The following is a 12,827-nucleotide window of genomic DNA, read 5'->3' on the forward strand; positions in this document are numbered from 1 at the left end:
CATACACATAAAATAAAAATAATAAATATATTTTTTTAAAAACTCAGTGATCCTCCCTTCTCTGCCTCTCAAGCACTGGAATTGTAAGTGTGCAGCACCACATCCAGTCGTGATTTTAACAGACTTTTTTTTTAATAAATAGCAAAATCAAGGCTTCTTCTTGCCCCCTTTATCAACATCCATAGTAAGGGTATACTGTCACCTACCTTTTTATTGTCTTCAGATTTGTCTTTTCCAGAATGCCACATAGCTGGAATCATACAGCATGAAGCCTTTCCAAGTTATTTTTTTTCTACAGTATTATGCATTTGAGGTTACTCCCTCTCTTAGCATGGTTTGTTCATTTTTTTCTGTGCTGAATTATATTTCATTATATGGATTATCAGTTTATACTTATGTTATTTTCACAAGAGTTAAAATTCTTAAAATATCATTTCTGTTAAGTACAAATGCTCATTTTCTTAATGTATTTTAAGATATTTTCAGGGGCTAGAGATATGGCTCAGCAGTTAACAGCACTGGCTGCTCCTGCAGAGGACTAGGTTTCTGTTCCCAGTGCCTGTATGGCAGCTAAGAGCTGTATAATTCCAGTTCCAGGGGATCCAATACCCTCTTCTGACCTCTGCAAGCATTTGCATGACTTGGGTGCCAACTTACATATACATGTAGGGAAAATACTAACATATAAAATGAAAATCAGTCAAAAAAAATTAAGGGTCTAGAGAAATGGTTCAGAGGTTAACAGCACTGACTGTTCTTACAGAGGACCTGTGTTCAGTTCCCAGCACCCAAATGGCAGCTCACAACCATCTGTAACTTCAGTTCCAGGGGATCTGCTGTCCTCTTCTGGCTTCCATGGGCACTGAATGCATGGATACACACCTATATACATGCAAGCAAAACACTCATACACATACAAACTGAAAATCAAATTACAAAAAGAGGTATTTTCAACTAAGCTGGGCATGCTGGCACATGCCTATATCTTCTCATAATTGGGAGTTCAAAGCCATACTCAATTATATAGCAAGTCTGAGGCTTCCTGGGCTATATGAGATCCAGTCTCAAAAATAAACAAACAAACCAAAAAGTCCTCTCTTTCCCAAATAATTCACAGTAGAAAGAATACACAGATGGTTGCTAAGCTTTAAGTGTATTCATTACATAGCCTCAACACTAAATAAAATCACCACCTACTACAGAAACTGTTAAGCTAAGCTTTGCAAAGGCCAACCAAATGTTAACCAAAGTAGTTTCCTTTCTCTTAGTCATGAAGTTACGCTGCATACTCTACCTTCAGGCAATGTGTGGGACCCCTACACCTGGCCCAATATAAACCTTCCATACATAATCCTGCATTTTTGTTTTTAGTCTTCCAACTTAATACACATGGGTATCATGGGTATAATGAACTATTTGTAAGTCATAAATTGAAAGATGCCTATGTTCCCAAATAAGTTCTCCATTTATCAGAAACATCTACTTTTTCTTTTTTTCTTTTTTCTCTTTTTTTTTTTTTTTTTTTTTTTTTTTTTTTTTTTTTTTTGATCTTTTTGAAACAGGGTCTCTCTGTAGCCCCAGCTGTCCTGGAACTCACTATGGTAGACCAGGCTGGCCTTGAACTCACAAGCGATCCGCCTGCCTCTGCCTCCTAAGTGCTGGAATTAAAAGCGTGTGCCACCACACCCGGCCTACTTTTTCAATTTTACATGAACAAGAAATAACATTTAAGCCATTTTACAGCTATGTGTCTTCTAACACTAAGGATATGGTCTCAGAAATGTCTCATTAGCCAATTTCATCATTGCGCAAACATGATACAGTATTCTCACACAAACTCTGCTATGATGTCACTGGGTGATACAATTTGATGGGGCTTCTGTGATATATGTACTCCATCACTGGCTGAAATATTACTCTACAGTCCGTAACTGTAATTTTCATAGCTTGTAAGTTACAGCGGCCAAAGTTAGTTTAGTATATTAACTTATAAACATGTATTAAAGTTCTCATAAAAGGTATACTAAATTATGAAAGGTATGCTACTCCATTAGGACTTAAGAACGGTTTATGTCTTTGTTATTGTGATTACTATTCTAGCAATTACTCTCTCTGCCTTAATACCTACAGAAAGTACCCAGACTTTCTGTATTTCAGGTTTTCTTTACCTAATGCTAGTATTATCTTTTTAGGAAAAAATACTGCAAATCATATAAATATCATATGATCACATAACAGATCATTTAAATGCATAAGTTATGCACAATATATACATATGCTCTGATAATATAATTCACAAAAATCAATAAATTCAGAACCACTCATTCTTATCTGAAAATGCAATAACTCCATACAACAACATATCCAGTAAACGTATTACTCAAGGCCTAAGAAACATCAAATGGTATAACCACTCTGAAAAGTATCTTTTAACACAGGGAAGAGTCCTTTCTTGAGAGTCCTGAATGCCACTGGGGAACCAGTAAAGGGAAAAGAAAAAGAGAAGAAAGGAAGGGGAAAGTAGGAAGGAAAAGATCATCTGGGAAAGGACTACAGACAGCCCCCAAAGCCTCAAGTACCATAAGATTAACCAATCCCTATGTTGCTGCAATACATCTAAACTATATTAAAAGATCATTTCTTGTTTAATGAGTGAACCCATACTTTAGAATGATCTCAGGAAAATCTTATCATTATACTCATCAAGACTAGCTGCATCCTGACATTGACTGGAAATAAACAAGAACTGCTTATCATTTTCTATCCCAAAACAACAGATGACCAAGCTGCCATTTTTTAACTGTTAATTTTCTTGAGAGAGAGAAAAAGTCATGGGATCTAAAATGAAAAGAGGGGGAGGAGCAAGAAAGCATACAATCAAAAGAATAATCCAAAACTTCCCCTTATAATAAATGCTAATGGAGATACTTTAGTCTCATTTTAAATGCTCTTTCTTTTTATCCATCTTTCCACAGAGCCAAGAGGATATGATTAAGGCAGGAAGAGCTACCTGCTCTGCCGGCTCAAAATCAGAGCTTACCTCCTTAGATTGATGGCCTTTGCCAAGTTTGGAACACCTTCCATCTCTGTTGTCTTCTGCCCCATCAGACTGCTGATAGGCCTATGGGGGGAAGAAAGAGAAACAGACCTGCTAGAATGCCACATCCAACTCATTATTTGCCTTCTCAAAAGGAATCATTAGTTCTTACTGTTCATGGAAGGCAGATAATCCAACTGTTAGTGGACCTAAGAGGATTAGCATTGGTCTTTTAGAGATTCTCCTTGAACAATTTAGCATCAAAAGCACAAAAGGTAAGCAAGAACCAAGTGCTGACTTAAAAGGAAACAAATCTCAAACAACCGTATCATAACAGTAATAGAAACCTCTCCTCTACCAAGGCCTTCACTATGCCTCTAACTTTCAAAAGATTTCAGAAAGACATTACATGTCATTAGTCAAAAACACAATGTGCAATGATATTTTTAAAACTCTCATGAATCAATGATCATATCCTTAAAACAGAGAGGGGTTAACTTCAAAGAAAAAGTCCCAGTGGTAAGGACTTCTAACAACCAGACATAGTCACTGTCTAAAGATGTCACCTATGCCATCCTTAACAGAAATGTGGCTTCTCTCCTACTTACAGTCTCCATGTAGAGAGGAGTCATGATTTACCTCAGCACATATGCCTGTGCGTCATCTGCATGGTCAAGAAATAGTTCCTCATAACACACCCAAACCAACATACTCACTTCCTTCCATTTTACCTTCTGAAATTATAGAAATACAGTTCAGCATCTTCCTTATCTATCTCTATTGTTTGAAGGGGAAAAAAATCAATTAACTCATTGTTTTCCTGTTCTCTAAATTAAAACCTTTGACTTTTATCATAAAGATTTAATTTCTACAAAACCTTCAGTTCTAGATATCATTAACTACAACTTTAATGTTCTCAACAGACAGCCCTAGACTACAGAAGCAGAAGACCCTAAATACAGATAATACAGCAAAGACCACAGTATTACCTAATGAAACAGAGGCAGCAAAATGTTACTGTTTGCATAAATTCTACTATGCCTGATTTTCTGCTTTTGCAAGAAAAAAACAAATAGCCCTTAAGTTTATTAAATACAAAGATTCTGAACCCACCAGGTATGGTGGCACATGCCTTTAGTCCCAGTACTTGGGAGGCAAAGGCAGGCAGATCTGTGAGTTCAAGGACAGTGAGTTCCAGGACAGGGAGACCCTGTCTCAAAAAAAAAAAAAAAGATTCTGAACCCAAGTTAAAATAATTAATTCCATTGTCATTTTTTTAACTGGAAAATAAAATATGCGGAGCCAGGTGTGTGGTGGCATGCACCTCTGATCTCAGCACTTAGGAGGCAGAGGCAGGTGGATCTCTATGAGTTCAAGGCCAGCCTGGTCTACAAAGTGAGTTCCAGGCCAGCTGGGGCTACAGGGAGACCCTGTTTCCAAAAGACAAAAAAAAAAAAAAAGGAAAATATAAATCTGAAATTTCTCAAGTTGCCTCAAAAAAACAGCACATCATCAACAAAACCACAAATCATCAACTATCTTTATTATTCTAAAAATTATGTAGAAAGGATTTTCTATTGAAAATCTAAAACTTAAAAGAATAAGACGACTTATTATTTGCCTTCTCCTTCAGAATTTTTCTTGCTGTGCTAGGGACTGAACCTAGGGCCTTGCTCTGCTCAGCAAGTGTGCTATACCACACAGCAGCTTCGCTGCCTTCTTTTCAGAATGTTAACAGTAACTGCAAAGCATGGTAAAAGAACTGACAAAGGTTTCATTAACCTGAAGGTTTAAGTTCCCTCAAATATTAACTCGAGTATGAAAACAGACGTAATAACTAAAAGTATTTACGTTTTCTCTTCTGAGGTGTGGACATTCTTATCTATCATATCATTAGCAGACATCTCACTTTGAAGGTCTGGAGTCATTTATCCTTTTAAAATACAGAATGTTAATGACTATATTACTTCCACATACTTTATACTTTCCAACTAATAGAGTGGCTAGTATTCTTATGACAAAGAAATAAGTATTTTCCTTCCAATAACAAAGTTTCAAGATGAAGGCTTGGTGGTATCTTACTAGACTAAGATCTTCATCAAATTAAAAAGCCTTTGAATTGCTAAAAGGGGTACAGAAAGGGTAGGAAGGTACAGGCTCTACTACATGTCTTTAGTTGTCAACATTTTTCCATTTAATTTTTGTTTTGTTTCATTTTGTCTTTTTGAGACAGGGTCTCCCTGTAGCCCCAGCTGGCCTAAGACTCTCTATGTAAACCAGGCTGGCCTGGCTCTCATAGAGATCCTCCTGAGTGCTGGTATTAAAGGGCCACCACAGCTGGCCGTTCCATTTAATTTTTAAAAATGGATTTTCATTCAAAGGAAGCAAGGTACAATCAGAGAGGATTCTTCAAATAGCTTAAAAGCAATTGCCATTTACATGGGATCTCTATTTTTACTAACAAGTGTATGTGAACCTACAATGCTCCCAAATAAATACTTTAAAATAATAATAATAATAATAATAATAATAATAATAATAATAAAGTGATTGCCATTTAAATCGGTCCATCTTCATCCCCACAAAAAGTAATGGCTCCATACCTAAGAAAAAGCAATCTATTGCAAACTAAGGAGCTGGGGTAGAGGGCAATCAATCTTCTAAGCATGGAGTGACAAGAGGTCTGTAACAGTTCTGAGTGCTGACATGCTGTTAGTAATTGTCAAATTCAGGAATTATGATAAAATTCAGTTCACATTAGAATTGGTCAAACACTGTAAATATCATGAAGAGAAAAAATAATGTTCATATTCCGGGTGCTGGAGATATGGATCAGTGTTTAAAAGTGAATACTGAATCAGAGTTCAATTCCCAACATCCATACTGGGTGACTCACAACTGCCTGTAACTCCAGCTCCAAATGGTCTGATGCCTCTGACTTCCATGGGCACCAACAATCATGGGCACAGACTCATCACATACACATAATTTAAAAATAATAAAATAGGGCCTAGCATGGTGGCATACGCCTTTAATCTCAGCACTCAAGAGGCAGAAGCAGGCAGATCTCTGTGAGATCAAGGCTAGCCTGTTCTCCAGAGCAAGTTCCTGGCCAGATAGGACTACACAGGGAGACCCCACCTTGATTAATGGATGGATGGATGGATGGATGGTGGATAGACAGGGAGGGAGGGAGAGCTAGATGAGTAAGTAGATGGGAGGGAGATGATATAGATTTTTTAAATTTTTTAAAGTAAAATTTTCATAATCCTTGACCAGTTTCCTTAAATATAGTCTAAGAAAATTATCAAAAGAAAGGAAAACCTATAGAAGTGAAAAAGTATTTACTGCAACATGATTCACCATACTAGAAAAAAATACCTCCTTCAAAGTGCAAAGCTTCCCTAGTGCTAGGTCAGCCATCCATCAGCAAACTTCAATCCCTGCCTAGCTTACATTTATTTTTACTCTGATTGTTTGTGGGGTTTTTTGTTTTTGTTTTGAGACAGGGTCTCATGGAACCTAGAATGGCCTTGAACTTGCTATATAGAACAGGCTTTCCGTGAACTACTGATTTCCTTTGCCTCCACCTTCCTGAGCACTAGGACTATAGGTATGCAGCGCCAACCCAGCCTATTTCCATCATTCAGCAAAGAATTTGACAGAGCTTTCAAGATTACATTAAATTTGGATCTATGAGAAAAGCAATTTAAATGTGATAACTGAGTAGGGTCCAAACCAGTTGTTACCAAGTTTGTCTTAAGTTTCCGGGTAGCCAAGATTTAAAAAGCAATAGCACTTGTGAACCTGAGCAGGAGGATTGCTATGAATGAGACCAGCTTGAGCTACATAGCAAGATCTTATCTCAAAAACACAAAAAAATTAAATGACCATTAAATAATTCTCACTAGAGAAAAGAAGCATAGTTCTTTAGGAAAAACAACTGCTAATAGATGGCATAGCTTTTGGATGTTTAAAGTATTCGGACATTAAATAAATAGATTAAGGCTGTCAAAATGGCTCAGCACATAAAGACACTTGCTACCAAGCCTGATGACCTGAGTTCAATCCCTGGGATCCACATGGCAGAAGGCGAGAACCAACTATAAGTTGTCTTCTGAACTCCACTTGCATGCACCATGGCATATGCCCTCCATCACCAAATAAATTAACAAGTTAGTAAAATAAATAATAGATTAAGTGAGTATGGTGGTATATGCTTATAATCCCCTTACTTAGTAGGCTATGGTAAGAGGATCAAGAGTCCAAGGTCAGACTGGGCTACATAGGAGTCAAGAGATCTTGCCTCAAATTTATATATTGGGCTAATGAGATGGCTCAGCATTTGTTGTGCAAACCTGGTAACCTGAGTTAGAGCCCAAGAACACATGTAAAAGCGAAAAACAACTTCATAAAGCTGTTCTCTGACCTCCACATGTGTGCTGCCCCTCAATAATAAATACAAATCAGGGTAAATAAATAAACATATCTAAAACAAAGATTATACAATAGGGAAAATGCTCATGATACAAAATTGTCATACACTGTGAGTGACAAAAAACAAACAGCATGACCAGAAGAGCACGCATATAACTTCCTTCCCCTCCTCAAAAACATGATTTCTCTGACACAAGAACCTTATTCTATTTCTCTACTACAACCACACCACAACCATTGTGTAATGCTAGGCATACTGTAGTTTATATTTTAACTGTGTTTAAATGTATATATTTACTTCACTCATTCAACATTGGGCTTGAGACAGAATAGTGCTAAAACAGAAACAATGAATAAAAAAGGTATTTTCTGGTAAGTACCAAACTGGACTTTGTCAATTTACAACTTCCTTATTTCATACTATATATATTTCAGATTCTTCTTGAAGGATCACAAGATGTCAGTTAGCAAGAGTGTTAACTACGCCTTATTGTTAACTCTTAGGTAAAGAGATGTGGCTTAGCAGGTAAAGCACTTGCCACTGCTAAGCCATATCACAATAACATATGCCTTATTGTTAACTCGGGTAAATAATATACAGCATTTTAAAAAAATGTTTTACTTATGTTGTATAAATCAAAGATATTTCATGTTGGCTCAATGTCTAAAAGAAGAAAGAACAAGAAAGCTCCAAACTCAAACATTATCACAAAATTGTAACAAAATGTTTAATAGACCCAGCTTCTCAATATTGTTAAATCATACCTCAATCTAAAAAATTCCACACTATCATAATCTGTAAAGAGGGGTCAGCCAGATGGCTCAGCAGATAAGGGTGCTTGCCGCCATGCCTGATGGACCCACACAGTAGAGGAATAGCTGACTGCTACAAGTTGTTCTCTGGCTGCCACTTGTCACATACATGCTCTATCCACCACAAATAAAAGGAACAAAAAAATTTAAGCTGTAAGAATATCCTTTAATTCAGTTCCTATTTCTTTACTTTTACTTGCTTTTCATGTTGAAAACAACTACAACCAAAATTTCCCCTTTTAAAATGGGAAATTGTCTTCAAAGCAGAGCTTTGACTTCTATAATGGTAAAAATAACATATGCCTTAAAACACATCAACCAGAATTGACATGTTCAGAAATTAAAATTACAGACCCTAACACACTATACAGATGAAAACTTAGAAATTAAAGCCAATATGGTACTGCACACCTCTATCTCAGCACTCAGGAGGCTGAGGCAGGAGGGACAGAGTGTTCAAGGTCAGCATGGGCTATATATCAAGAGTCTGTATAAATAAATAAACCAGTCTGACATTGCCTACAGAAATTTATTTTCATCTCTTAAAAAGCTCTTATTCCTGGTCCTGGATTTCCTAGCATATAGGGCACCAAATGATAGTAATAATTACGACTTAGTATCATCTTTTAAAAAAATAAGGCAGCAGGGCCAGTGATATGGCTTAGCAGGTAAAGCACTTGCCACACAAGCCTGATGACCTGAGTTCAATCCCCAGAACTCATGTAAAGATGGAAAGAGAGAACCAACTCTACAAAGTTGTCCTCTGACCTCCACACAAGCACAACGCATGCACATTATACACACACAGTAATAAATAATTTTTTATACTAAGGGGCCAAGGGCTGGAGAGAGAGCTCAATTGGTAAAGTGACTGACTTGCAAACATGAATACTTGAGTTCAATCCCCAAAACTCAAGTCAAAATACTGGGTGTGATGGTGCATTTATAATCCCAGCACTGTGGAGGCAGAGACAGGAGGAGGATCCTTGGGCATTACTGGCTAACCAGTGAAATCTGATCAGTAAGGTGGTGAGCTCTAAGTCAATAACTATGTCTCAAAAGAGGTGGATGGCATTTCTGTGGATGACACCCAAAGCTGTCCTTTAGCCTCCACAAGCATGTACACCCACATAAACACACACATACACACATAGGCATTAAAAAAACTGAAGGGCTCCTTGACTGATAAAGAAAATCAGGAAGAAATAAAGTTAAGAGAGTAAAGTCCCCACCAAAACAATGTCAAAAATATTTCTAGAAAAATTGGGAGGCTGGAGATGTAGCTCAATTGGTAGAGTGCTGGTCAAGCAAGTGTTAGGCCTCGGAATCAATTCCCAAACCACATAAACTGAGGTGGTGGCACACAGGCCTGTAACCCCAGTCTTCCAGAGGTAGAAGAAGGGAGATCAGGAGTTCAAGGTCAGCTCAGCTTGTTCCTGATCAACCTCAACTATATGAGACCTCCTATCTTGAAATAACAAAAAGTTAGTTCTAGGGTCTGGAGATGGATCAGCAGTTAACAGCACTTGCTGCTCTTCCAGAAGACCTGAATTTGGTTCCCAGCACCCACATAAGGCAGTTCATAAATGCCTATAACTCCAGTTCCAGGGGATCTGGTACCTTCCTCTGGCCTCCTCAGGCATCCACCACACATACATATATCTTTTAAGAAAAAAAAAAATAGATTCAGACAGACAGACAGACACACTGGTCAGAATTTAAATGGGGTAAAACAGAAAATAAGAAAAGGCCAGGTGTAGTGGCTCACACTACAATTCCATCACCCAGGAGTCAGAAACTGACAAACTGCACAAAGAAGCTGAGTACAGTGGCATAGACATGTAATCCCTGCACTTGGAAGGCGATGGAAGAAGGGAGTAGTAGTTCAATAGTCAGTGAGGCCTTGTCTCAAAACAATAAAGAAAACAAAACAAAATGCTCAAAACCATTTGGTAAAGAGCTTCTTCCTTCTTTCAAGTGTATTACTTTCTTAAAATACTTAATTTTAAAAAATATTTTATTTATTATTTTTATTTTATGTGTATGAATGTATTGCCTGCATGTATGTGAATGCACCCATGTCATGCATTGCCACAGAGGTCAAAAGAGGGCTTCAGATTCCCCTGGAACTGCAGTTAAGGGCAGTTCGCAGCTGCCATGTGGGTGCTGGGAATCAAACCCGGGTCCTCTGCAAGAGCAGTCAGTGCTCTTAACCACTGAGCCATCCCTCCAGTCCAAAAAATACTTAATTTTTAAAAAATCTTTTAATTAAAATGAAACATAATACTTCTTAAGAAAGGAATGGGGGGTTAGACAGATGGCTCAGCAGTTAAGAGCACTGGCTGTTCTTGCAGAAAACCCAGGTTTGAATCCCAGCACCCACATGGTGCCTAACACCCATCCTTAACTCCAGTTAAGGGGATCCAACACCCTCTTCTTTCCTCCACAGGCACTGCACAACACGGGTACACTTACATACATGCAGGCATAACACTCACACACAAAATAAAAATAAATAAATAAATAAATTTATTTTTTAAAAATAAAAAGGAATGAGGATACATAGAATGTGACAATTCCAAAAACACTGTGTGTGACTCACTGTTAGATAACAAATCTAGAATACTAAAAAAGACAAATTTTGGGGGCTGGAGAGATGGCTCAGTGGTTAAGAGCACTGACTGCTCTTGCAGAGGACCCGGGTTCAATTCCCAGCACCCACATGGTGGCTACGAACCATCCTTAACTCCAGTTCCAGGGGAGTCCGACGCCCTCTTCTGACCTCCTTGGCATTGCACAACTCAGGTGCATTCACAGAAATGCAGGCAATACACTCATACACATGAAATGAAAATAATAAATAAAATATTTAAAAAAAGACAAATTTTGACACACAAATATAATTTCTTAAATGTTTTATTTCATTTATTAGAAGGAATAGAAAAAAATACATTTTTTAGTTTTGTTAATAAAAGGCTAATGTACCTAAGGAAAAAAATTAGTAATCCATTGCATCTATTTTTTAAGTTTTTTTTTTTTAAATTTTAAATTTAAATGAATGTTTTGCCTGAAAGTATGTTAAATGTACCTATGTCATGCAATGCACTCAGAGACCAGAAAAAGGCATTGGATCCCCTGGAACTGGAGTTAAGGATGGCTGTTAGACACCCTGTGGATGCTGGAAACCAAATCCAGGTCCTCTGGAAAAGCAGTAAGTGCTCTTAACCACTGAGCCATTTCTCCTGTCCTGATTGTCTCTAGTTTTTTGTGGAAAAACAACAGTATCTCCCCTGAATGTGAGACAGGTTAGTTTTATATCAAAAATATGATATCAAGGATAAAGCAATTCTTCTTTTAATTTCATTCCTATCATAGAAACATATTACTCATGTCTAGAGATATTTTTTCAGGTCAAAAGAAAATTTTCTGTTGAAAATGTGGCACTTAAGAAAAAAAATCATTAAAATAATGAAGTATTAATTGGTTCCCTACGTCTTTATTGGGTGATTATAATTTCTGATCAATTTAGTATTAAAATATTATCTTCAGAACACGGCCTTTTAGTCCCATCACTCAGGAGGCAGAGGCAGGCAAATCTTTGTGAGTTCAAGGCGAGCCTACATAGTGAGTTCCAGGCCAGCTGGGACTACAGGGAAACCCTGTCTCAAAAAGATTTAAAAAAAAAAAAAAAAAAAAAAAAAAAAAATTTCTTCAATAACCAATTTTTTTTGCTGTTTTTTTGTTTTGTTATGTAGACCAGGCTGGCCTTGAACTCACAAAGATCTGCCCGGCTCTGCCTCCTGAGTGCTGGGATTAAAGGGGTACGCTTTTAACTGCTGAGCCATCTCTCCAACCTTTCATTCCTTTCTTAAGAAGTATTGCTTCATTTTAATTAAAAGATTTTTTTTTAATTAAATATTTTTTGGACTGGAGAGATGGCTCAGCAGCTAAGAGCAGTGACTGCTCTTGCAGAGGACCTGGGTTCAATTCCCATCACTCACATGGCAGCTGCAAACCATCCTTAACTCCAGTTCCAGTACACCTGGCAATAGCCAAATTTTTAATGAGTATGGTAGCTCACATTTATATTCTCAACACTTGGGAGGCTGATGCAGGACTGCTCTGAGTTCGAGGCCAGCCTGGGCTATGCAGTGAGACCATCTCAAGAAAACAAAAGAAAATAGCCAAATTTTCTTCTTTGAATAGATGTTCACCTCTTTAAAATGTACCAAAAGCTTGTCATTGCCACAAGACTGTTCTCCAGATGAGTGCTAGCCACAGTAGCATGATTCCAATGTGCACAGTTGAGTCCATCACAAGGTCCCTAAGTGCTTAAACTTCCATAGAAGAACCTATAGCAGAATCATAGAAATCATTGACTCCTTAATTAACCAAGGGAAGCTACACAACTCTATGTATCATCAAGTCTAAAAACTCAAAGATATGACACATAGCTCATTGTTTCACTCGTTAGCTTCTGTAACCAAATACCCATTGGCTCTCCTACAATATCTGCTCAACAGTCATGTGAGTTCTTGAA

General features: G+C 37.5%; 1 protein-coding gene across 16 annotated transcripts in view; it reads right to left on the reverse strand.

The window, feature by feature from the left end:
* Positions 1–12,827, reverse strand: part of Spag9 (sperm associated antigen 9) — a 159,187-nt gene that overhangs the window by 116,865 nt on the left and 29,495 nt on the right. Inside the window, exon 2 of one of the 16 annotated variants that reach the window (XM_008838401.1) lies at positions 3,041–3,121. The exons of the other annotated variants lie outside the window; for them this stretch is intronic. The gene's annotated coding sequence lies outside the window, so the exon portion shown is untranslated. The remainder of the gene's footprint in view (positions 1–3,040; positions 3,122–12,827) is intronic. 16 annotated transcript variants of the gene reach the window in all.

Source organism: Nannospalax galili, unplaced genomic scaffold (assembly GCF_000622305.1).
Source record: "Nannospalax galili isolate Female #2095 unplaced genomic scaffold, S.galili_v1.0 scaffold95, whole genome shotgun sequence".
NCBI classification, from domain to species: Eukaryota; Metazoa; Chordata; class Mammalia; order Rodentia; family Spalacidae; genus Nannospalax; species Nannospalax galili.